General features: G+C 47.2%; 1 protein-coding gene across 1 annotated transcript in view; it reads right to left on the reverse strand.

Moving 5' to 3' along the window:
- MKNK1 (MAPK interacting serine/threonine kinase 1) overlaps positions 1-25,816 on the reverse strand; it is a 155,206-nt gene extending 129,390 nt beyond the window's left edge. The window contains exon 1 of the mRNA XM_077275879.1: positions 25,769-25,816. The gene's annotated coding sequence lies outside the window, so the exon portion shown is untranslated. The remainder of the gene's footprint in view (positions 1-25,768) is intronic.
- Between the last annotated feature and the right edge of the window lie 2,061 nt (positions 25,817-27,877).

Below are 27,877 nucleotides of genomic sequence, written 5' to 3' on the forward strand. Positions count from 1 at the left end.
CTGGTGATTATCTCCATCTCCTCTTCATTATCACCCCAGTGAATACCTTCATCTCCTCATCATCATCACCCTGGCGATTACCTCCATCTCCAAATTATCACTATCACCCCAGCGAATATCTCCATCTCCTCATCATCATCACCCCAGTGATTACCTCCATCTCCTCCTCTTCATTATCACCATGGTGATTACCTCCATCTCCAAATCATCATTATCACCACGGTGATTACCTCCATCTCCTCCTACTCATCACTATGAACCCAGTGATTACCTCCAACCCTTCTGTCAGGGACGAGGGAGACTCCATTTTGGATTTATTAATTCAGACCCCATAGATTATCCAGAGATCTTCCTCCACTCCTCATGTGCCCCCCCACCCTTGGGATAAGTACACAAATCCTCAAAAGAACATAACTTGTACCAAATGGCCAGATGATTAGAGGCCACGTGTTAATGAAGGCGAGGAGCAGAGCTGGACCCTCTACTGTCTTTTGTGCAAGGCGGCCAACATCACTCAACCATCAAGGGAAAGTGTAGACACTTAGGCACAGACACCTAGAGATGAATTATGAGAGTACAGTGTATCTTAGGGTTAAGTCCAATATATCACCAGAATCCTGGAAGCCCTCCGCACACATCCCAGTGTCTCATATTTCTCTAGCTGTCCCAGATACCGAGCTATCGAGACTGGCTCTCCAGAGCCACTAAGGCTACTTTCACACTTCCGTCGGTACGGGGACATCACAAACCGTCAGCCCGACGGATGTTGTGCTAAATTTAGCACAATGTGGGCAGCGGATGCAGTTTTACGACGCATCCGCTGCCCATAGTGATGAGCGGGGAGGAGGGGGCGGAGTTCCGGCCACGCATGCGCGGTCGGAAATGGTGGATCCGACGGAAAAAAAATCGTTCCATGGAACTTTTTTTGTCACGACGGACCGCTATAACACGACGCATCCGTCGCACGACGGATGCGATGTGTGTCCATCCGTCGTCCATTAAAGTGTATGGCAAAAAAAAAGGATCCTGCGGGCACATTTGCAGGATCTGTTTTTTTTGCCATAACGACGGATTGCGGAAAAAAAAAAAACGGAAGTGTGAAAGTAGCCTTAGCCGACCCAAGTTTGGACTTTCCGTATCGGTCCAGCCCCAGCGAACCCGTTGAGACGTCAGTCGTTCCGATTGGACCTCCTGCTAGGAAGTTAAGTATTCAGTCCAACCCAGGGGGCAGCATATATGGGAGGGGGCGAGCTAGGGAGTAAAAGCTAGCTACACACCTTTAGCCTTTGTTCTGCCATGAAAGCCACTTCACGTCACATGTGAAGACAGACCAGAAACTAAGGTACCTGTGGATATGAGAGCTTCCCTTTATCCACATGTGATAAGAAACGGTAATGTGACACATACAGCTAAGGCTACTTTCACACTAGCGTCGCTTGCTGGCCGTCGCAATGCGTCGTTTTGGAGAAAAAACGCATCCTGCAAAGTTGCCCGCAGGATGCGTTTTTTCTCCATAGGCTTGCATTAGCGACGCATTGCGACGTATGGCCACACGTCGCATCCATCGTGCGACGGATGCATCGTGTTTTGGCGGACCGTTGGCACAAAAAAAGTTACATGTAACTTTTTTTGTGCGTCGTGTCTGCCATTTCCGACCGAGCATGTGCGGCTGAAACTCCGCCCCCTCCTCCCCGGACATTACAATGGGGCAGCGGATGCGTTGAAAAACTGCATTCGCTACCCCCGTTGTGCTACTTAACACACTGTCCGTCGGTACGTCAGGCCGACGGTTTGCGACTGACCGTACCGACGGACTAGTGTGAAAGTAGCCTAACTGCTATCCCCAACTTGTACCCTACTTTTATCTTTACTTCTGGCTGGAATCTCTGTATATATTTGTAGTATCTAGTGCGCCTTTCGGCAATTAACCCCTTTACCCCTGTGGGTGGTTTACACGTTAATGACCGGGCCAATTTTTACAATTCTGACCACTGTCCCTTTATGAGGTAATAACTCTGGAACACGTTAACGGATCTTGCCAATTCTGAGACTGTTTTTTCGTGATATATTGTACTTCACGTTCGTGGTAAAATTTCTTCGATATAACTTGCGATTATTTGTGTAAAAAACTGAAATTTGGTAAAAATTTGGAAAATTTAGAAATAAACTTTGACATTTTTTTGATTTAAGGGCATAAAAATTAACACAAAATAGTTAATAAATAACATTTCCCATATATCTACTTTACATCATTGGGAAGTTATAAGGGTTAAAAGTTGACCAGCGATTTCTCATTTTTACAACAAAATTTACAAAAAAATATTTTTTCTTAGGGACCACCTCACATTTGAAGTCAGTTTGAGGGGTCTATATAGCAGAAAATACCCAAAAGTGACACCATTCTAAAAACTGCACCCCTTAGGGTCCTCAAAACCACATTCAAGAAGTTCATTAACGCTTCAGGTGCTTCAAAGGAACTGCAGCAACGTGGAAGCAAAAAATTAACATTTTACTTTTTTTTCACTAAAATGTAACTGTAGACTATTATTTTTTATTTTTACAAGGGTAAAACGAAATGAACCCCAAAATTTATAACGCAATTTCTCCTGAAAGTGCTGATACCCAATATATGGGGAAAAAACACTGTTTATGCGCATGGCTGAGCTCAGAAGGGAAGGAGCGCAGTTTGACTTTTTCAAAGCAAAATTGGATGGAAATGAGATAGGGCGCCATGTCATGTTTGGAGAGCTCCTGATGTGCCTAAGCAGTGGAAACCCCGCACAAGTGACCCTATTTTGTAAACTAGACCCCCAAAGGAACTTATCTACTTGTGTGGTGAGCACTTTGAACCCCCAAGTGTCTCACTAAAGTTTATAATGTAGAGCCGTGAAAATAAAAAATAATGTTTTTTTACACAAAAATTATTTTTTAGCCAAGTTTTTATTTTTCCAAGGGTAACAGAATTTGGACCTCAAAAGTTGTTGTCCAATTTGTCCTGAGTACGCTGATAACACATATACGGGAGAAAACTACTGTTTGGGCTTGAAAGGGAAGTAGTGACCTTTTGGAATGCAGACTTAGGCTACTTTCACACTAGCGTTAACTGCAATACGTCGCAAATGCGTCGTTTTGCCGAAAAAACGCATCCTGCAAAAGTTCTTGCAGGATGCGTTTTTTGAGCATTGACTAACATTAGCGACGCATTTGCGACGCATTGCCACACGTCGCAACCGTCGTGCGACGGTTGCGCCGTGCTGTGGCGGACCGTCGGGAGCAAAAAACGTTACATGTAACGTTTTTTGCTCCCGACGGTCCGCTTTTCCCGACCGCGCATGCGCGGCCGGAACTCCGCCCCCACCTCCCCGCACCTCACAATGGGGCAGCGGATGCGCTGGAAAAATGCATCCGCTGCCCCCGTTGTGCGGCGGAGACAGCGCTAGCGTCGGGGACCTCGGCCCGACGCACCGCGACGGGCCGAGCCCGACGCTAGTGTGAAAGTAGCCTTAGATGGAATCGTCTGCAGGTGTCATGTTGCATTTGCAGAGCCTCTGATGTGCCTAAACAGGAACAACCCCCCCACAACTGACCCCATTTTGGAACCTAGAACCCCTTAGAAACTTATCTACATGTGCCTAAACAGTGGCAATGCCCAACAAGTACCCCCTTTTTGGAACTAATCTACTGTTTCCTGGTATTTGAATTTTATAATGTAGTGGCAAACGTGAGTTGTGTAGTGTTTGTCAGGCTGTCATACGTCAGTTAATAATAATAATAATTTATATAGCGCCAACATATGCCGCAGCACTTTTACAATTCAGCGGTGACATGTACAGACAATAAATTCGTACAAGTTAAGACAATTTAAACAGTGACATTAGGGGTGAGGTCCCTGCTCGCAAGCTTACAATCTACAAGGAAATGGGGGGACACAATAGGTGAAAAGTGCTCGTTATTTCAGGTCTGGCAATTATAATAAATAGGGATTTTCATATAAAGCTGTATGATCCGGTCATCAGCCCGTGTGTTTAAGTGCAATAGTCAAGTATCAAGTGCAGTTATCGTGTGCATGGAGGGTGTGGAGACAGATGAATAGTAGGGTGCAGATTCAGAGTAATATTTGGAAGGAGGGAACAGGGCAAAGTTAGTTTACTGAGTAGTTGATGTGGTAGGCTTGATTGAAGAGATGGGTTTTCAGAGCGCGCTTGAATAGGTCGGGGCTAGGTATCAGCCTGATTGTCTGGGGAAGTGCATTCCAGAGAGCTGGCGCAGCACGAGAGAAGTCTTGGAGACGGAGGTGCGAGGTTCGGATTACGGGGGATGTTAGTCTTAGGTCATTTATAGAACGGAGGGCACGTGTAGGGCGATAGAGATGAGAGAGGAGATATAAGGCGGTTCAGAACTGTGGAGAGCAGTTGTGTAGTGGTCATCAGGTTGTCATATATCCAGGGTCGGACTGGCCTGGTGGGGTATCGGGGAAATTCCCAGTGGGCCCTGGTCTCTGAGGGCAGGAGAGGAGGAAAAAAAAAGTCTGCGGTATTTAAGGGCGTGGGCAATTTAAAAGCGCAGAGAAAGTGCATGGCACGCGCATGCAGCGGTCATTACTTGAACGGCTGTGGCGCGTGTCCCGATCCTATCTGTCAAGTGTGCGCCCATCATCACCGAATTATGACGTCAATGTCATGCGCCGCATGCGACGGCCGCACATCAGCTGCCGGCTGGACCAGGATAGATATAAGGGAGCAGCAGGATAGATATATGGGGGGGCAGGAAATAAGGACCAGGATGGATATAAGGGGGGGGCGTCAGGATGGATACATGGGGCAGGAAAAAGGACCATTATGGATATAAGGGGGTGGCAGGAAAAAAGGACCAGGATGGATATAAGGGGGCAGCAGGATGGATATATGGGGAGCAGGAAAAAAGGACCAGGATGGATATAAAAGGGCGGCAGGATGGATATATGGGGGGCAGGAAAAAAGGACCAGGATAGATATAACGGGGGTGGCAGGATGGATATATGGATACAGGACAAAGGACTAGGATGGATACATATGATGGGCCAGGATGGATACATACGGGGCACGGGGAGCCAGGATGGATGCATATATATGGGCGACCAGGATGGATATATGGTAGAGCCAGGATGCTTATATATTGGGTGCCAGGATTGATATATGGGGGACCAGGACAAGGGAACAGGATGCAGTCATCATGATGCTCATTGACGAAGTGACGCAGAAATCCAGTCAGAATTTGATTGGTCCTCTCTACTTGCCCATTGGATTGTGGGTGGTATGCAGAAGAGAAGTCCAGTTCCACTTGCACAGATTTACAAACCGCTCTCCAGAACTTGGAGGTGAACTGGACGCCCCTGTTGGACACAATGTGGAGAGGAAACCCATGAAGACGGAAGATGTGCTGTATGAAATGGTCAGCGAGCTCAGGAGCAGATGGAAGACCGGGTTACGGAACGAAGTGAGCCATCTTCGAGAAACAATCCACCACTACCCAGATGACAGTACAGCCGGAAGAGACGGGAAGATCAGTAATGAAGTCCATCGCGATGTGTTGCCAGGGAACTGAAGGAATAGAGAGAGGTAATAGCTGCCCAGAGGGCAGATGCTTAACAGTCTTGTTGCGGGCACACGAACAGGCAGCAACATATTCCAGGACATTTTTGCCCATGGTGGGCCACCAGTAGTAACGGGAGATTAGTTGTAGAGTCTTTCTGACAGACATGGCCAGCCAACTTGGAAGAATGACCCCACCGGAGGACACGGCTCTTATCCGAAGTAGATACAAGAGTTTTACCTGGGGAAGTTAAGCAAGATTCACTGCAGCTACGGACACAAATCTGGACTGTTTAATGATGTGTTGTGATTCTTCCTCAAAATCTGGAGGCAGGAATGCTCTAGAGAGTGCATCAGCTTTAATATTCCTATCAGCTGGACAGAAATGAAGAACAAAATTAAATCAGGCAAAAAACAAGGCCCAGCGGGCCTGACGAGGATTCAGTCTTTGTGCAGATTGCAGATAAGCAAGTTTCTTATGATCAGTGAAGATGACAACCTGATGGGCTGCTCCCTCGAGGAGATGTCGCTACTCTTGCAGGGCTAACTTGATTGCCAATAATTCTCGATCTCCCACGGAATAGTTTCTTTCTGAGGTAGAAAAGACCTTTGAGAAGAAACCACAGGTGACCATCAGACCGGAGGATGACTTCTGGGTGAGAATCGCACCAGCGCCTATGGAAGAAGCGTCTACCTATAGCAAAAACTGTTTCTCTGAATCCGGTCGATGAAGAATGGGTGCAGAGGAGAACGCCTGTTTAAGAGAAACAAAAGCCTCCTCTGCCTCAGAAGTCCAATCCTTGGCATTTGCGCCTTTCCGAGTCAAGGCTGAGATGGGTGCCACATGGGTGGAAAAATGTGGAATAAATAAACGGTAATAGTTGGCGAACCCCAGGAACCTTTGTATGGCTTTCAGACTGGATGGGCGAGGCCACTTAAGGATGGCAGATACCTTCTCCGGATCCATCTTTAATCCTGTGGACGAGACAACATAACCAAGGAAAGGCAGAGATGATTGTTCAAAGAGACATTTTTCAAATTTAGCATAAAGTCTGTTCTGAGTCTTTGTAAGACCAGACGTACTTGTCTCCGATGGGAGGCTAAATCTGCCGAGAAGTTCTGAATGTCATCCAGGTAAACAACAACACACAAATAGAGCAGATCTCTGAAAATATAATTTACGGATTCCTGAAACTGCAGGTGCATTACTTAAACCGAACGGCATAACCAGGTATTCGTAGTGTCTGTCCCGGTGTTAAAAGCGGTTTTCCACTCGTCTCCTTTACGAATACGTATTAGGTTGTAGGCCCCTCTGATGTCCAGTTTGGTGAAGATTTTAGAACCCCTAAGACGATCAAACAACTCTGAGATAAGTGGCAACGGATACCTGTTCTTTACTGTAATCTGGTCCAGCCCCCTGTAAATCGATACAGGGCCAAAGAGATCCATCTTTTTTCTTCACGAAGAAGAATCCTGCTCCAGTTGGCGAGGAAGACTTCCGGATAAGTCCTCTGGCCAGGTTCCCCTCAATGTAGTCCAACATGGACTAGGTCTCTGTTTGAGAAAGAGGATAGATTCGCCCAGCGTCGGACTGGAGCCACTTGGGCCCACCAGAGAAAATCATTCTTGGGGCCCACTATGTAGCTACATAGAAATAAATACAGGACCACCAATTGTGTGGTAAAACACGCTATTATCAGGGTATAATATAAGTTAATACACGTCTTAATTATGTAGCAGGAGTTGGGGCAGGCCCCCTTATAAAACATAAAGTAGCCCCCTCATAGAATATAATGTAGCCCCCCATAGAATATAATGCAGCCCTTAAATAATATAATGAAGCCCCCCACAGAATATAATGTAGCCCCCTCAAAGTATAAAGCAACCCCCTCATAAGGTACAATGCAGCCCCCTCATATAGTATAATGTAGCCCCCACTCACAGAATATAATGTAGCCCCCGCAGAATATAATGCTGACCCCCTCACAGGGTATAATACAGCCCCCTCATAGCATACAATGCAGACCCCCTCATAGGGTACAATGCAGCCCACCTCATTAGGTACAATGCAGCCCCCCTCTTAGGGTACAATGCAGCCCCCTTATACTGTACAATGCAGCCAGCCTTGTAGGGTACAATGCAGCCCCCCTCATAGGGTACAATGCAGCCCGCCTCAAAGGGTACAATGCACCCCCCTCATAGGGTATAATGCAACTAGAACTCACTAATATATATATATTAGTGATGAGCGAGTATACTCATTGCTCGGGTTTTCCCGAGCACGCTCGGGTGGTCTCCGAGTATTTGTGACTGCTCTGAGATTTCGTTTTTGGTGACGCAGCTGCATGATTTACAGCTGCTAGCCAGCCTGAGTACATGTGGGGGTTGCCTGGTTGCTAGGGAATCCCCACATGTATTCAGCCTGTCTAGCAGCCGTAAATCATGCAGCTGCGTCAACAAAAACTAAATCTCCGAGCACTCACAAATACTCAGAGACCAACCGAGCATGATTGGGAGCAACGAGTATACACACTCATCACTAATATACTGTGTATATATATATATATATATATATATATATATATATATATAAATAAAAACAATACTTTCCTCTCGCTCTCGTTGCCACGCTGATTCCGGCTCTTCTCCGGTGTCAAGAGCTGCGCTGCCGTCTGCCTGGCACACCGCGGGTACGCTATGAAGTGACATCACGCACTTGCTGTGTCGGCGTCAGAGGGGAATAATGGGAGAGGGAGCATCATCTGACACTCTCTCCTCCTTTATTGCTTTCAACTGTATTAGCATCTATGATGCCGATACAGTTGAATGCGGCACTCACTGGGGGGCGGCGCTGGTACCGGGCATCCCTGACTTACTGCTCCATAGTGGCCGCGTTAGCTGCGGGAGTGGGGGCCCTGGTCTGCAGACCCTGATAGCTAGCAGTGTTAGCTGGCTGCTGATAACAATGCCTGTTATTATAGTGAAATTAATATTCACCCCTCTCCACACCCATGGGGGCATGGGGAATATTCATTTCTTTTTAGCAGCGGGGCCGCAACAGCTGGCTTCTGCCTCCTGTCACCCGCTGCTGCACCACTGGCACCGGGGGCCCCCATAGCAGCTGCGTGGTGTGCTGCTATTAGCGACACACCACTGGCTGGGGACCCAAGGTAGCTGCTGTCCCTGTATGCCAGCAGGTGTCAGTCGCACGGTGCAGAGATGAGTTCACCGCAGTAAAATTCTCACAGTGAAATTCTCCCGGTGAACTTGCCTCTTCACCTTGCGACTTTCCCACGGTGCTAGCGGAGATCTCACCGAGGTCACCGCAGTTCATCCCAGCTGGGAACCGAGCCTCAGTGACGTCACTGCTAGTCACTGAGGCTGCGCTCACAGCAGCTCATTCACCAGTGTTTTTCAGCGTGGACAGTTGCATCTGGGCACCGTCCAGGTTCAAAACTAATTATTCCCCAGACATGGATTACGGCGTGGGACACAACAACGGAGAGGTGAGGGATATAGTTGTTTTATTACTTTTGGTTTATTACAGGAGAAAGAGAGCTTTGGTGGAATTAGGCGAGGTTGTAAGTATGGTTTAATTGAGATAATTAAAGGAATCTGTGTCATTCTTTCAATTAAAGGACTTTATTCTTGCTGCCTGTGTTTTCTTACAATCTGACTATGGGGTTAGTAATGGGGGTGTCTTATTGATGCCTCTCCATTACTAACCTCGGGGCTTGATGTCACTGGACAATACAAAGGTGACATCATCCCCACAAATATGAACCCCACTTGCCACTGTTACAGAGCAAGTGGGAAGAGCCGGGCCAAGCACAAGAATTGGCAAATCTAATAGATACGCCTTTTCTGGACATCTGCAGGCTTCTATTTTTAGGCTGGGGGGCCATATCCATGGCCCCTTACCAGCCTGAGAATACCAGCCCCCAGCTGGTTGCCAAAAATGGGGGGACCCCACACCATTTTTTTTTCAATTATTTATTTAAATAATTAAAAAATACGGTTTTGGGACCCCTCTATTCTTGGTAACTAGCCTTGATGAAGCTGACAGCTGAGGGTTGCAGCCCCCAGCTGTGAGTTTTGCCTGGCTGGTATCAAAAATAGGGGGGAACCCATGCAGGTTTTTTTTTAAATTATTTATTTACAGCACAGGAGCGGCAGATGAATACTCCCATCATCCACTCCTGCTCTCACTGTTATTAGCGGAAGCAGGCGTCAGATGATAGGAGCAGTAGTCCCATCAGCTGACACCAGTGACCGGAGGTAAACTTTATACCTCCAATCACAGCTGAGCGCTCCCGCTGTTTTTTGGCAGCATGGGAACCGCGGCTCTCTGACTGGCGGGGAGGATTTCACTGCTGATCAGAAGCGGTGTTTTCCATGCTGTCATGCATATGACAGCGTGTTAAACCCTGTATTGTCTGGCCCCCCATTCAAGTGAATGGGGTTCGGGTCCACTCTGCTGGATGACAGGCTGCATGGACGCACCATGCAGCCTGCCGTCTAGAGGTAGCAGAGCAGAGTGTGAGGTCACATCCAGCTCTCCTTGACTTTTCTGCAGCAAATACGCTGCAAGAAAATTCATTTGCAGCATTTTTTCACCATCCATTCAAGTCAATGGGTGAAAAACGCTGAAAAAAAGTGACATGCTCTATGCAAAAAAAACTATGCAAAGCACAAAATCCTGATGACAAACAAAACCAATGTGTGTGCATGAGATTTGTGAAATCTCATAGGCTTTGCTGGTACTGAAAAAATCAGCTGAAAATTAGCATTAAAAAAACACAGCAAAAAAGTGCATCAAAAAAGTGCATCAAAAATGCCCAGTGTGAACCTACCCTAGGAGTCTTTTTTACCTATTGAAAGCAATATGTAGTGCAAACAAAAACGCTGCAAAAATGCAGTAAAAACGCAATGTGTGAACTTAGCCTTACGGTGTTTACTGATCGAGTTAACAGTTTTTAGCTGACAGAGCTGACTTTTTAAATTTTTTAAACATCTTTATTTTCAATGGCATACAAGGGGGATGATTTGAACTTTAAGGTAGTTTTAAAAACTTTTTTTTACTTTTCACTGTTAGTTATTGCCCTTAGGAGACTTAAAGATGCGATTGTCTGATCGCCCGTGCTATATACAGTGATGCCAAAGCATCGCTGTATATTGCAGAAATCACAGTCTCCTGTGGGGTTTCACAGGTTCTCCATGACAGGCACAGGGGTCATCAGCTGAATCCTTGCTGTCATGGCAACCTATCGACAACCCGCGATCACATAACGGGTGCTCTGATGGGCAAAAGAATGATGCGCACGCATGTCAGTGCCGCATGTTAAATGCCGCTGTCAGACAGTGGTATTTAACATGTGCCATACATGTAAGGCGGATGTTGTGAAGGCATCAAATACCTCAGGGCCCCCTTCCCCACTGTGTCACCTAACTTTCTGAGGGCCCCGTTCCCCACTGTGTCAGCTAATTTCCTGAGGGCCCCCTTCTGCACTGTGTCACCTAATTTACTGAGGGCCCCCTTCCCCACTGTGTCAACTAATTTCCTGAGGGCCCCATTCCCCACTGTCAGCTAATTTCCTGAGGGCCCCCTTTTCCAGAGGTGAAACGGTGGGAGAGGGGGCCCACAGTAAATTAAAAGTGAAACAGTGGGGTCCACAGGAAATTAGGTGACACAGTGGTGGAGGGGGCCCTCAGCAAATTAGAAATTTTCCATGGGGGATCCCCACCTTGTGTCACCTCTAGATTGCATGGGAGCCCCATCCCCCTAACTGCCTGAGTGGCTGGAGGACTATGCATCAGGCTGCCTGCAGGCATCATATAGTTTACTTACAATCACACTGCTGCACTCATCAGAAGTATCCCTCAGCTCCTCTATGATATTGCTGTGTGGCTTAGGCAGGACAGTCAACCAATCGCAGCACAGCTCATTGCCTAAGCTGTGCTGTGAGGTCACACAAACAAAACTAATGCTGATTGGCTGCATGTCAGCCAATCAGCATTAGACCACCTCGGTCCACAGAAGAAGAGCTGGAGACACAGGCAAGAAACAGATCAGATGCCTGCGGATCAGCTGATGCGTGAGTGAGTGCGTGTGTGTCAGCTGTGCCTCTGACTGTGCTGGCTGAAGTCAGGTGTCGGCACTCTGCACACGCACACACGCTGCACACCGCTGTTTGCACATCTTCAATAGAAGCCGGCAGTGGTAGCAGGTGATGTGAAAGCTGCAGCGCAGCTGCATTTCACATCATTTGTACAGCCTGCTGCCTACTTGCCAGCGCCGGCTATAGAATAAAGTGTGCAGGGTAGTGCAGGCACGAATGACGGAGGCAGGAGCTGGGGTTGGGGGCGGGGCCCACCGGAGGATTCTCCGGTGTCCCGGTGCCCCAGTCCGACCCTGGATTCGCCCCCCGAGGAGGAAACGTTCCAGGGAGCAGATCAATCGGGCAATCATACGACCTGTGTGGAGGTAATTTCTCTGCCTCCTTTTTCCCGAAGACGTCTGCAAAAGGCCAGTAAGAGGAGGGTAGACCCGGCAGGGCAGTGGGCTGAACTGGAGGAAGAATAGGTCGAACCGGAATGATACATCTTTCCAAGCAGGAGTCTGTACAGCGCAGAACCTATCACGTCTTCCAATTTAAGACTGGTTCATGCATCCGAAGCCAGGGTAGACCTAAAAGCAAGGGGTGAGAGGAACCAGGCAGGACATAAAAGCGAATTCTTTCTGAATGCGTTAAACCTACCCGGAGTTCCACTGGCTCAGTCTGAAACCAAATGGACTTGGACAAGGGTTTTCCATTCACGGATGTCACCTACAACGATTCTGGAAGGCGATGGACTGGTATCTGATAACGATCCACGACCGCCTGCTGAATGAGATTCCCGGCAGCTCCAGAGTCCAGGTTACAGAGTTCAGAAAATGTTACCTTGCCAAAGACCATGGAAACTGTTATTTGCAGTGGTGGAGAGAGATGATCCTTACCAAGGACTGCCTCTCCTACAGACCCTAGGCACTGAAGCTTCCCGACTTCATTGGAATTGTGTAAACAGCTCTCCTCCTGGAGACGCGTCTGATGGTGGCGATTACCCAAGCTTACCCGATCTACTTCCATAGCCACGGGTAAGGAGAACGAAATCGGGGAACTCGCTGATTTTAGAGTACTAGCAACCGGGTGGTAGGAACCTTTTTCACTTTCGATCTCCTTGGATCGTTCTTGAAACCATAGGTCAATCCGGACTGCCAGGGAAATTAGGTCATCCAGTGTTGTAGCTGTCCAGCCAGCTCATCCTTAATTCTACCTGAAAGACCTACCCAGAAGATAGCCACCAAGGCCTCATTGTTCCAGGATAATTCAGACGAGAGGGTACAGAACCGCACTGCATACTGAGCCACAGTAAAAGCCTCCTGGTGTAGTCAAAGAAGAGCCGAAGATGTCGATGTAGCACGACCAGGTTCATCAAAGGTCCTGCGGAATGCCTCTAGAAAAGCCTGAAGATTAGCAACCAGAGGATCCACTCTCTCCAACAGCGGATTCAGCCATGCGAGGGCCTCTCCGTCAAGGTGAGACATGATGAAGCCCACCTTGGCCCGATCCGAAGCAAACAGGAGTTCAAAGTGTAGCGTGCACTGGTTAATGAATCCCCGACACTGAACGGGGTCGCCACAGAAGCGGGTGGGAGCCGCCAAGGGAGGACCTCTAATTGCTGTGCAGCTAGATACCTGGATGCCAATGGCAGAGTCGGGTGCAGGCGAAGAGACCAGGGTTTCCATGCGAGTACACCAGATGTGCAGAAAAATCGTGAGCTTGTCCTGTTGACTCCTCAGATGGGTAACCTCCTGACATAGCTCCACCGCCGGTGGTGCCTGGGATCCAGCGGGTTCCATGGCCGGAGCAATCTGTAACGAATGGAAGCGGAGGCACAGGTGGTAAAGTTCACATTAGTTTTTACTGTAATTATTATTATTATTATTATTATTATTTATTGTTATAGCGCCATTTATTCCATGGCGCTTTACAAGTGAGGAGGGGTATACATAATAAAAACAAGTACAATAATCTTGAACAATACAAGTCATAACTGGTACAGTAGGAGAGAGGACCCTGCCCGCGAAGGCTCACAATCTACAAGGGATGGGTGAGAATACAGTAGGTGAGGGTAGAGCTGGTCATGCAGCGGTTTGGTCGATCGGTGGTTACTGCAGGTTGTAGGCTTGTCGGAAGAGGTGGGTCTTCAGATTCTTTTTGAAGGTTTCGATGGTGGGCGAGAGTCTGATGTGTTGTGGTAGAGGGTTCCAGAGTAGGGGTGATACGCGAGAGAAATCTTGTATACGATTGTGGGAAGAGGAGATAAGAGGGGAGTAGAGAAGGAGATCTTGTGAGAATCGGAGGTTGCGTGTAGGAAAGTACCGGGAGATGAGGTCACAGATGTAAGGAGGAGACAGGTTGTGGATGGCTTTGTACGTCATGGTTAGGGTTTTGTACTGGAGTCTCTGGGCAATGGGGAGCCAGTGAAGGGATTGACAGAGGGGAGAGGCCGGAGAATAGCTGGGGGGACAGGTGGATTAGTCGGGCAGCAGAGTTTAGAATAGATTGGAGGGGTGCGAGAGTGTTTGAGGGGAGGCCACAGAGCAGAAGGTTGCAGTAGTCAAGGCGAGAGATGATGAGGGCATGGACTAGGGTTTTTGCAGATTCTTGGTTGAGGAATGAACGGATTCGTGCAATATTTTTGAGTTGAAGTCGGCAGGAAGTGGAAAGGGCTTGGATATGTGGTTTGAAGGAGAGATCAGCGTCAAGGATAACCCCGAGGCAGCGAGCTTGTGGGACTGGGGAGAGTGGGCAGCCATTTACTGTAATGGATAGGTTCGTTGGGGGGGTCACGTGAGATGGGGGAAAGATTATGAATTCTGTTTTGTCCATGTTAAGTTTCAGAAATCTAGCGGAGAAGAAGGATGAAATAGTGGACAGACATTGAGGGATTCTGGTTAGTAGGGAGGTGATATCTGGTCCAGAGATGTAGATCTGTGTGTCATCAGCATAGAGGTGATACTGAAAGCCATGAGATTCTATGAGCTGTCCCAGGCCAAAGGTGTAAATGGAGAAAAGCAGGGGCCCAAGGACTGAACCTTGTGGGACTCCGACAGATAGGGGGCGAGGTGAGGAGGTGGTGTGTGAGTGGGAGACGCTGAATGTCCGGTCTGTTAGGTATGATGAGATCCAGGATAGGGCCAAGTCTGTGATGCCAAGGGATGAGAGGGTCTGTAATAATAGGGAATGGTCCACTGTGTCAAAGGCAGCCGACAGGTGGAGGAGGAGGACAGAGTAGTGTCGCTTGCTCTTGGCGGTTAAGAGGTCATTGGTGACCTTAGTTAGGGCAGTTTCAGTGGAATGGTGTGACCGGAAGCCAGATTGTAAGCGGTCAAAGAGGGAGCAAGAAGAGAGATGGGAGGACAGTTCAAGGTAGACGTGTTGTTCCAGTAGTTTTGAGGCATAGGGGAGAAGTGATATAGGGCGATAGCTAGATACAGAGGATGGGTCAAGAGAGGGCTTTTTGAGGATAGGTGTGATGGAGGCATGTTTAAAGCTTGAGGGGAAAACACCAGTTGTTAGTGATAGGTTGAAGAGATGGGTTAGGGTTGGGATGAAGATTGTGGTGAGGTTTGGGATGAGGTGGGATGGGAGAGGGTCAAGTGCACAGGTGGTGAGATGCGATCTTGAGAGTAGAGTGGCGAGTTGATCTTCTGTAATGGTGGAGTAGTTGGTTTTGGAGGTGGAGGGTAGGGAAGTTGGGAGGAAGGGCTCTGGGGCTTGTTGACCAAAACTGTCTCTGATGTTATCAATCTTCTGCTTGAAGAATGAGGCAAAGTCTTCAGCAGAGATAAGTGGGGAGGGAGGAGGTGCTGGGGGACGGAGGAGAGAATTGAAGGTGTTGAATAACTGTTTAGGGTTGTGAGACAGGGAGGATATGAGAGATGAGAAGTAGGTTTGTTTAGCTGTGGCGAGTGCGGTCTTGAAAGTAGTGAGGGACTGTTTGAATGCGATTAAGTGGTCGTTGGAGTGGGATCTTTTCCATCTGCGCTCAGCAGCCCTGGAAGCTCGCCTCAGTTCTTTGGTCAGGCTGGTGTGCCAGGGCTGTCTGTTGATTTTGCGAGCTTTGGTATGTGTAAGTGGGGCAGCAGATTCCAAAGCTACAGCTATTGTGGTGTTATATAGAGCGGCAGCGTCATCCGCATTGTGTTAATTGAACATGGAACCTCTGGACCACGGTCCTGGGGGCTCCGAAGGGGGCGTGACTACGTGAGCCTCAGACACCCGTAGTAAGACCCCTCGAACAGGGTCGGAATGGGATACCTGGGAGACACGGGTGCTACCTCCAGTTAGACCCTGGACTCGAGGTAGCTGACCCAGCGGGACAGATGGACAAACATTGTTAGCAGGTGACAGAGCTAACCAGTGGATACCAGGGGGTACAGGTAGAAGCTGGTTCCAGCGGTACTGATGTTGTCCTGAGGTTCAGGTGACTGAATGGCGGGACGAAACGAAACTGGAGTAAGCAGGTTGGAGATCGTCCAGAAAAGCCAGGTAACGGGTAGCAGATAGTTTGTGGAGACAAACAGTGTAAGCGAAGCACTGACAGAGACTTCGGAACAGAAGCACATGCTAGCAGGAACAGGAAGTTACCAACTGAGGATACTTGTTGCTCCGGTACCCTCCCTATGGTGGAGGGGCTAGAAATAGCAATCATTCACATGCCATTGGTCAGAAGCACCTTTTGGAAAATGAGCGCTGTCTCTGTAAGAGACCGGGAGTGAGCACGCGCTCAACCTAAGCACACAGCGCGAGGACCTGCTGGCTGCACACCAGGAAGCAGAGATCCCGTCTGGACAGCGTGGAGCCGGCACAGAGCGGGAGTCCTGACGGGGACCCCGCAAATGTACAGGAACCGGACCGGGTGTAACACATATGTATGGTAGAGCCAAGATGTATGTAAAAATTATATATATATCTACTACATAATTGTCTAAGGGTCACTTCCGTCTGTCTGTCTGTCACGGATATTCATTGGTCGCGGCCTCTGTCTGTCATGGAAATCCAAGTCGCTGATTGGTCTCGCCAGCTACCTGTCATGGCTGCTGCGAACAATCAGCGACGGAAACAGTCCAATTAGTCCCTCTCTACTCCCCGCAGCCAGTGCCCGCTCCATACTCCCCTCCAGTCACCGCTCACACAGGGTTAATGCCAGCGGTAAAGGACCGTGTTATGCCGCGGGTAACTCACTCCGTTACCGCCGCTATTAACCCTGTGTGACCAAGTTTTTACCACTGCTGCTGCCTATGCAGCATCAATAGTAAAAAGACCTAATGTTAAAAATAATAAAAAAAACAAAAAACCTGCTATTCTCACCTTCCATAGTCCGACGATGTGCTCGCGCCTGCCGCCAGCTTCCGTTCCCAGAGATGCATTGCGAAATTACCCAGAAGACTTAGCGGTCTTGCGAGACCGCTAAGTGATCTGGGTAATTTCGCAATGCATCCTGGGAACAAAAGATGGCGGCAGCCGCGCGCACATCGCCAGAGGTTTGCTGGATCTATGCTGGATCCCGGAAGGTGAGTATATAACTATTTTATTTTTTAACAGGGATATGGTGCCCACACTGCTAAATACTACGTGGGCTGTGTTAGATACCGCGTGGCTGCTATATACTACCTGGCCAGTGTTAGATACTATGTGGACTGTGTTCTATACTGCGTGGGCTGCGTTATATACTACATGGCTGCTATATACTACGTGGGCAGTGTTATATACTACGTGGCTGTGTTCTATACTGCGCACTATATACTATGTGGCCACTGTTAGATACTATGTGGGCTGTGCTATATATTACGTGGGCTGGGTTATATACTGCGTGGCTGCTATATACTGTGTGGGCTGTGTTATATACTACATGGGCAGTGTTATCTACTGCGTGGCCTATATTAACGCATCGGGTATTCTACACTATGTACAGTATGTATATAGCAGCCACATGGTATATACCACAGGCCACGTAGTACTCCTATATACTATGTGGCCTGTGCTATATACTATGTGGCTGCTATATACATACATACATATTCTAGAATACCCGATGCGTTGGAATCGGGCCACCATCTAATATATATACACTGTGTTTCAAATTATTATGCAAATAACATTTCCTCCTATTTTCTCTAAATTACCTATCTGAATTGCAGTCATTGTTATTTTCCAGTCATCTACTATTCTAGTATAATTGCAATGTTTTGGGACAAACTGCCTATGAAATCAGTATCTTTTAAAAAAAAATAAACACTCAAAATGCATGTTCCAAATTATTATGCACAGCAGAGTTTTCAACCATTTTTTTTTTATTTTGAACAAAAAAATGGTCAATTGTGAAGTTCTAAGCATTATCAGCTTATTACAAAATGAAATCAAACAGTTTTCAAGTGAAAACTTTATTCTAGGAGATGTTACATTTGCACATAGGACCCATTGTTGGAAAGAAGCTTCTGAACTCTCTCGTCCATTGAATTTGTCAGTTTTTGGATGGTTTCTGCTTCAATTGTTTTGCATGTGGACAGAATCCCCTCCCAGAGCTGTTGCTTAGATGTGAACTGCCTCCCGCCATCATAAACACTCCTTTTGATGATGCTCCAGAGGTTCTCAATGGGGTTGAGGTCAGGGGAAGATGGTGGCCACACCATAAGTTTGTCCTCTTTTATGCCCATAGCAGCCAGAGATGCAGATGTGTTTTTTGCAGCATGAGACGGTGCATTATCATGCATGAAAATGATCTTGCTGCGGAAAGCATGGTTCTTCCTCTTGAACCATGGCAGGAAGTGTTGTTTTAGAAACTCCACATAGATTATGGAGTTCATCTTTACCCCTTCAGGGATCATAAAGGGGCCAACAATCTCTCTCCCCATGATTCCAGCCTAAAACATTACTCCACCTCCTCCTTGTTGGCGCCTTAGCCGTGTTTTCATGGGGTGTCCATCAACCAGCCATCCTCCACTCCATCCATCTGGACCATCGAGCGTTGCACGGCACTCATCAGTGAACACAACAGTTTAGAAGTCAGTCTTCATGTATCGTTTGGCCCACTGGAGCCGTTTCTGCTTGTGTGCAGTGGATAGAGGTGGTCGACAGGATGGCTTACGCACCTCTGAAGGACCCTGCATCTTGCTGATCTGGGGACGTTGGAGGCACCAGCAGCTTCAAAAACTTGTCTGCTGCTATGACAAGGCATTTTTGCAGCTGCTCTTTTAACCTTACGCAATTGCCTGTTGGAAAGAGTCCTCAATTTTTCCTTATCAGCACGCACACGTGTGCTGGGAATCAGCTACATACTTCTTGATTGTGCGATGATCACGATGAAGAGTCTTGGCAATGTTGATTGTAGCCATGCCTTGACCTAAATACTCCACAATTTGTTGCTTCTCAGCAGCCGACACATCCTTTTTCTTTCCCATTTTGGCAAAAAATGTAGGCTGCTTAATAATGTGGAACAGCCTTCTTAAGTAGTCTTGCCTTTATTTGGACACACCGGCCAAACTATTGTGCACAGGTATCTGCAATTGCTGTCAGTGATATAAAGAGCCCTGACACATCACCATCAATGAGTTTAAATGACAAACAAAAAAATTCTAACCTTATCACTCCGAAACTCTATGTGCAGAATAATTTGGAACACAGTATATATATATATATATATATATATATATATATATATATATATATACCGTATTTTCCGGCGTATAAGACGACTGGGCGTATAAGACGACCCCCCAACTTTACCAGTTAAAATATAAAATCTTCTTAAAAGTCGGGGGTCTTCTTATACACCCTATGTCGTCTTATAGGGCCGGTGAATATGTGCCTTTTGGGGGGGGGGGGGGGGGGGGAGTGATCCTGATGCCGAGGGGGCGTCTCACAGGAAAGTGAGTATCCCCCATTACCTTATCGTAGCGGTGCAGCGTGGGGGTCTCAGTGCTGGGAGTGGCGGCGGCGGCTGCTGTGCTCTGGTGCGGCGGTTGCTGTGCTCTGGTGCGGCGGCTCCTCTTCTGTGTGGGGCCTCTGTGCTGTGAGGTGGCGGTGGCGGCGGCATATCTTTATCCAGTTGGGGCTCCTCCGGCATCTCCTTAGCCCTGGAGGCCCCGCCGCAACTCCATCGGTGCAATGCAGCGGCCATTTTCCCGGAGGCAGCTCAATAGGTGCGATGCGGTGGCCTCCGGGAAAATGGCCGCTGCTCAGATTCAGATCTCGTCCCGAAATCTCGGGACACGAGATCTGAATCTGAGCAGCGGCCATTTTCCCGGAGGCCACCACATTGCACCGATGGAGTTGCGGCGGGGCCTCCAGGGCTAAGGAGATGCCGGAGGAGCCCCAACTGGATAAAGATATGCCACCGCCACCGCCACCTCACAGCACAGAGGCCCCACACAGAAGAGGAGCCGCCGCACCAGAACACAGCAGCCGCCGCCGCTCCCAGCACTGACACCCCCACGCTGCACCGCTAGGATAAGGTAATGGGGATTACTCACTTTCCTGTGAGACGCCCCCTCGTCATCAGGATCACTCCCCCTCCCCACCCACCATATACACCGGCGTACACGACGATTCCCGGCGTATAAGACGACCCCCGACTTTTAAGAAGATTTTCGGGGGTTAAAAAGTCGTCTTATACGCCGGAAAATACGGTATATATATATATATATATATACATACATACACACACACACACACACACAGGATGTATTTATGGGGGGGCAAGACAAGGATGCATATATATGGGGGTCCAGGATGCATATATGGGGGAGCCAGGATGGATATATGGGTGAGCCAGGATGCATATATATACGGGGGCCGGGATCGATATACGGGGGGCCAGGTTGGATTTATGGGAGGGGGGCAGGACAAGAGAACAGGATGCATATATATATATATATATATATATATATATATTTATATATGGGGGGGCCAGAATGGATATATGTGGGGGTCCAGGAGGATATATGGGGGGGCAGTACAAGGATGGATATATATGAGGGAGCCAGAATGGATATATATGGGGAAGCCAGGATGGATATCTGGTAGAGCCAATATGCACATATATATGGGTGGGCCGGATGGAACTATGGGGTGCAGGACAAGGGTCCAGGATGCATATATGGGGGAGCCAGGATGGATATGTATGGGGGAACCACGATAGTTATATATGTGGGAGCCAGGATGCATATACATGGGAGGCCAGGATGGCTATATGGGGGAGCTAGGATACATATATAAGTTGGATCAGGATGGATATATGGGGGGAGCCAGGATGGATTTATGGGGGGCGAGGTCAGGACAATGGACCAGGATGGATATATGGGGGTCCAGGAGAGATATATGGGGGGAAGGGGGGCAGGACAATGGACATATGGGGGCCAGTATGGATAGCTGGGGGGCAGGATGGATATCTGGGGGCCAGGCTGCACAAGGGACATAGGGGGGCAGGCTGGGACATATTATAAAATAAAGGGGGCCAGGCTGGTCGAGATTATTAAATAAAGGGCACCAGGATGAGGGACTTACAGTTTGGGGGCCAGAATGAGGAACATGCTATATTACTTTATGGTGACAAGTGGGGAGCATAATTTCTTTAGGGTCCAATTAGGGACATTACTACTACAGTAATATAATTTACTTTTTAGGAAACTGTTTTCCATGGAGGGAACAAAAGGGGGGTACTGTTACTGTGCAGGGCGGCACTGCGTCGCTTTTTTTCTTCATCTGACGTAGTGTAGAAGTCAGGGAAAAAGTGGGGAAAGTGCTCTGGAAGCGATCAGCTATTGATGACTGTAATTTTTTGCAGAGATGAGTCCTGGCTGGAAGAAGTGATGGCGAAGAAGAAGGACTTCAACTAGAGACGTCACCGGTGAGTCAGTGTATTACATGTACACACACACACTATACACTGTATACTGTGTACAGAGCTCCTGTGTCTAATGTCACTGGTGATCACTGTATTACCTGTACACTATATACAAAGCTCCTGTGTATAATGTCACTGGTGATCACTGTATTACCTGTACACTATATACAAAGCTCCTGTGTATAATGTCACTGGTGATCACTGTATTACCTGTACACTATACTATATACAAAGCTCCTGTGTATAATGTCACTGGTGATCACGGTATTACCTGTACATTGACACTATATACAGAGCTCCTGTGTATAATGTCACTGGTGATCACGGTATTACCTGTACACTGACACTATATACAGAGCTCCTGTGTATAATGTCACTGGTGATCACTGTATTACCTGTACACTATACACTATTTACAGAGCTCCAGTGTATAATGTCACTGGTGATCACTGTATTACCTGTACACTATACAGAGCTCCTGCGTTTAATGTCACTGGTGATCACTGTATTACCTGTACACTATATACAAAGCTCCTGTGTATAATGTCACTGGTGATCTCGGTATTACCTGTACATTGACACTATATACAGAGCTCCTGTGTATAATGTCACTGTTGATCACGGTATTACCTGTACATTGACACTATATACAGAGCTCCTGTGTATAATGTCACTGGTGATCACGGTATTACCTGTACACTGACACTATATACAGAGCTCCTGTGTATAATGTCACTGGTGATCACTGTATTACCTGTACACTATACACTATTTACAGAGCTCCAGTGTATAATGTCACTGGTGATCACTGTATTACCTGTACACTATACAGAGCTCCTGCGTTTAATGTCACTGGTGATCACTGTATTACCTGTACACTATATACAAAGCTCCTGTGTATAATGTCACTGGTGATCTCGGTATTACCTGTACATTGACAGTATATACAGAGCTCCTGTGTATAATGTCACTGTTGATCACGGTATTACCTGTACATTGACACTATATACAGAGCTCCTGTGTACAATGTCACTGGTGATCACTGTATTACCTGTACACTATATAATAATAAATCTTTATATAGCACCAACATATTCCGCAGCGCTTTACAGTTTCAAACACAACAGTCATAAGTAACAACTTTAAGAATACAATAATCGTGAGAGCTTACAATCTACAATGAGGTGGGGGAGATACAAAGCACAGGTGTGTATTTACAATGATGTATTTACAATGATGGTCCAGCCATCTTCAGGGGGTGGGGGATAGATGGAAGTAGTGAATGGGCTACACACACACAAACATAAAATTACTTTGATTAGTGAACGTGAAAGGCCGCTCTGAACAAATGTGTTTTGAGAGAGCGCCTAAAGCTATGCAAATTGTGGATGGTCCTAATATCTTGGGGTAGAGCATTCCAGAGGATTGGCACAGCACGGGAGAAGTCTTGGAGTCAGGAGTGGGAGGTACTGATGAGTGCAGAGGTTAGTCGAAAGTTGTTTGCAGAGCGCAGCAGTCGGTTAGGCCAATAGACCGAAATGAGGGAGGAGATGTAAGGGGGTGCCGCACTGTGGAGAGCTTTATGGGTGAGAACAAGTACTTTGAATTGGATTCTATAATGAATGGGCAGCCAGTATATCGACTGGCGAAGAGCAGACACGTCTGAATACCTATTATCTAGATGGACAACCCTGGCTGCTGCATTAAGGATAGACTGGAGAGGGGAAGTTGAGTAAGGGGGAAGCCAATTAATAGAGCGTTGCAGTAGTCCAGGCGGGAGTGGATCAGGGTGACAGGGTTTTTGTTGTTTCCATGGTGAGAAAAGGGCGGATTCTGGAAATATTCTTTAGGTGTAAGCAGCACGAGTGGGAAAGAGATTGTATATGGGGTGTGAAGGAGAGATCGGAGTCAAACATAATACCCAGACAGCGTGCCTGCTGCCGGGGTGTTATTATGGTGCCACCCACGAAGAGGGAAATGTCAGATTTAGGGAGGTTAGTAGATGCGGGAGCAGAAGAAGTTCAGTTTTGGAGATGTTGAGTTTCAGATAGAGAGCGGACATGATGTTGGAGACTGCAGTCACTGGCGTTCTGTAGTACAGCGGGTGTAAGATCGGGGGATGACATGTACAGTTGTGTGTCATCGGCATAAAGATGGTACTGAAAGCCAAATCTGCTGATGGTCTTTCCAATTGGGGCCGTGTAGAGGGAGAAGAGAAGGGGGCCAAGGACTGAGCCCTGAGGTACCCCGAAAGTGAGAGGAAGAGGAGATGAAGTGGAGCCAGTGACTGCCTAGTGACTGGAGCCTAGAGAGTAGGAGAGGGTGGTCAACAGTGTAGAAAGCTGCAGAAAGGTCAACAAGAATGAGCAGAGAGTGGTCACCGTTACATTTTGCGGTCAGAAGGTCGTTGGTCGCCTTGATGAGTGCAGTTTCTGTCGAATGTAGGGGGCAGAAACTGGACTGTGAAGGGTCTAGGAGGGAATGAGTGGAGAGGTAATGGGTAAGGCGGGAGAAGATCAGGCGCTCCAAGAGTTTAGAGATGAAGGGGAGATTGGAAACCGGTCTGTAGTTGTTTGTGCAGGATGGGTCGAGGGCGGGTTTCTTTAGTAATGGAGTAATGGAGTAATGACAGAGTGTTTGAAGGAGGAGGGGAAAATTCCAGAGGAGAAGGAGAGATTAAAGATTGTAGTTAGGCGAGTTGTGACGACTGGAGAGAGAGACTGGAGGAGATGAGAGGGAATGGGGTCGGTAGTTCATGTAGTTGGACGAGAAGAAGAGAGGAGCTTGAAAACTTCTTCTGTGATGGGATCGAATGTGGACAGCCAGGGGAAATGCAGGGAGGGATGGGAGTCACTGCACTTGGTGGCTGGGAGCGGATTTCCTGACGGATATTATCTATTTTCTCTATAAAGTGGGAGGCCAGGTCATCAGCACAAATGTCTGTGATAGGGGTTTGTGCTTTTGGCCTGAGGAGGGAGTGAAAGGTCTCAAAAAGTTTCTTGGAGTTTTTGGATAGTGAGGAGATCAGGGTGGTGAAGTAGGACTGTTTGGCTAGGTGAAGGGCAGAATTATAGGTTCTTAACATGAATTTGAAGTGTATGAAGTCTTCTGGTGTGCGAGTTTTCCTCCACAAGCGTTAAGCACACCTAGAGCATTGCTGGAGAAATCGGGTTTGCGATGTGAGCCAGGGCTGTTTTACTCTGTGTTTGGAGGTTCTGAGGGTGAGGGGGAGCTAATTGGTCAAGGGTGCTTCTAAGAGTGTCATTGAAGTGAGTGGGGACAGGAGTATGCCGACTCCACCACATGTCTGTTTGTGGGTCTTGGGGAATGTGAGAATTGTAAGCCACCATGGGAAATGGCAGCAGGAGAGACAGTGTCAGAATCCTGAATCCAGGTTTCCGGGCCAACAGATTAAGAGAGTTTTTCAGAAAGTAATTGTGTAGGAATGGAAGCTTGTTACATACAGACCATGAATTCCAAAGGGCACAATTAGAAGGAGATGAAGGAGTGCAACTAATATTAGTAAGGTTTTGATGTGAGGTAGGGGGATGGTGGACCAGGGTTGGGGGAGAACATAAAGAGCAAGTAGTTTTTGGAATTGTATGAAGTTTTTTTGTGCAGTGTGTTTGGGCAAGATGGGCTGAGGTTTTTCAGGAAGGTGAGAAGTGCATGGGAGAGGGAAGAAGAGAGGAGCTGATGTATATGAGTCGTGATGGAGGGGGGATGGTGCTGTGAATGTGGATGGCAAGGGAACATAAGAGGATAGGAATAAAGCACATGGGTAGAAGGGAGAGCAAAGTGTAGTGTGAGTTACATGACTACTGCCCTGACTAACTGCCATAGAATAACTGCTTTAATTAGATGCTTATCTTTGGGATGCTTTGCTTTGGGGATTGCTCGCGTGCACCCCCACATGTGTGCACCCCTAAGAATGTTTCTAAATTTATAGTCCACAATACTGGGTCAGATGAGATGGATTGTGGGAACTGGTTGGGGATAAATTGGCAGCTGGGGCCAGCACACCAGGGGGTGGTTAGATGATCAAAGACATTAGGCCTGGCTACATATATTTGCTATAACACCTTCCACCAGATAAGATCTACACTGATCCCAGTCATGGATATGCAACAGTGAGTATTAAGTACAATGCACCAAATGAATTATACCAATGAATTAGCAGGCACATTAAAATATGTTTCTAGATGGTAAAGCGGCAGATGACAGCAATGAGAGGTGGGAAGTTGTACCATTAGAATATATTGCAGGAGATGAGACCGCAATCAGTGGTGGAAAGTTGTACCTGTGTGAAGAGAGAAGATGGATGTTAGTTCTTATCATGGAATAACTGCTTTATCTCAATGCTTATCTTCGTGATGCTTTGTTTCTGGGATGCTCGCGTGCATTCCCACAAGCGTGCACCCCTAAGGTTGTTTCTAAATATATACAGAGCTCCTGCGTATAATGTCACTGGTGATCACTGTATTACCTGTACACTGACACTATATACAGAGCTCCTGTGTGTAATGTCACTGGTGATCACTGTATTACCTGTCTACTATATACAGAGCTCCTGTGTATAATGTCACTGGTCGTCACTGTATTACCTGTGCACTGACACTATATACAGAGCTTTTGTGTATAATGTCACTGGTGATCCCTGCATTACCTGTACACTAACACTATATATAGAGCTCTTGTGTATAATGTCACTGGTGGTAATAACAGTGTTGTTAGTATTGTGGTTTGCATTCATGATCAGTATTGTAGTATTCAGTCACTAAGTGATGGTAATAAGTGGTCTGGTCACAGTGTGGTGGTATTTATACCTTATATGTGGTATTATTCAGTCACTATGTGGTGGAATATGTAGTCTAGTTATGGTGTGGTGGTATTTCTCCTTGTATGTGGTATTATTTGGTTCCTATATTCTGGTAATATGTGGTGTTATTTCGTCACCATGTGATCTCTTGGTGGTGTGGTGGTATTTCTTACTGTATGTGGTGTTATTGGTCTTGGTATAGAGGATTGTGTTGTGTATGGCGGTCATATTTTCTCTCTGATATTAATTAGAAGATTCTTTATTTCCATTAGAGATTAGATACTTGGATCACAGCATCAGAGATGCACTTACAGGGGTTCTCCTGTAAAAAGTAATCACCTCTCCACAGGATAAGTGATAACGTATTGATTGGGGGTGGTCTGACTGCTGAGACCCAGTCGGCAGAATGTGGAGCTTTTATCTCCTTTACACTGGAGTCTGACTTGACCACTGATCCATTCATTCCCTCAGTGGCTGCTCTTGTTTTATTTCTGGAAGTCCCGAAAGAGAATGTATAGAGTCACGGTCAGAAATCTCAACTGCTGCATTTTAAAAAGGGGATAAGTGTCCTGTCAGGGATAAAACTTCCTCATTCTTCCACTTGGTGGTTTCTAATGGTCAGACCTAAACGATCACCTATCCTGGGAGTGCACAGCAAACGTGCAGGAGCCCCGTGTTTTAGTCAATGCTTCACTATAATGGGTGTCACGGATCCCACCGTGCTGCCACGGTTCACGGGGAAGATACCTTTATCATCCCCATCACTCACACAAATTTGTCACGAACCAGGGTTATTTGGTTGACCCTGATTCCTTCTGAAGGGGATTTATCTATATCCCGCTTCCCAGTCCCGGTTTGGAACTTGCAGCTCTCTGGCGCCCCCCTTACCCTGAGGTCAGTCAGGGTACTGCGCCTAGAGTAATTAGTCGCCAGAAAGGCTGCCTGCTATGTACTGGTGATTGGGCACGCTGCAGCAAGGGCGATATAACTAATAATAATAATCTTTATTTTTATATAGCGCTAACATATTCCGCAGCGCTTTACAGATTGCACACAATCTAAATTCCCTATCAGTATGTCTTTGGAATGTGGGAGGAAACCGGAGGAAACCCATGCAAACACGGAGAGAACATACAAACTCTTTGCAGATGTTGTCCTTGGTGGGATTTGAATCCAGGACTCCAGCGCTGCAAGGCTGCTGTGCTATCCACTGCGCCACCGTGCTGCCCATAACTACTCCCACCCAGGTGGGAACAATAATTATCAACGCCGTCGGTCGCGGCAAAGTCGCCCAATTGCACAAGACATGATATGCTGCCACCAGCTCCGATTTTCAAAGTATAGACGGGTCCGGAACAAACCCAAATCAGTAGCGTAATTCACTTCAGAGGGTGCGACAGTCTATTATAGAACAAGGAGAGACAAGCTAATAAATTATATATTGTACTCCAAAAAAAAAAAAAAAGGTAAGCAGTGTTTACAAAGTATAAAACAATATTATAAAGAAGACAAAATCATGTGTACAATACAATTACAA

The sequence above is a fragment of the Ranitomeya variabilis genome, chromosome 8, assembly GCF_051348905.1.
Source record: "Ranitomeya variabilis isolate aRanVar5 chromosome 8, aRanVar5.hap1, whole genome shotgun sequence".
In the NCBI taxonomy this organism is placed as follows: domain Eukaryota; kingdom Metazoa; phylum Chordata; class Amphibia; order Anura; family Dendrobatidae; genus Ranitomeya; species Ranitomeya variabilis.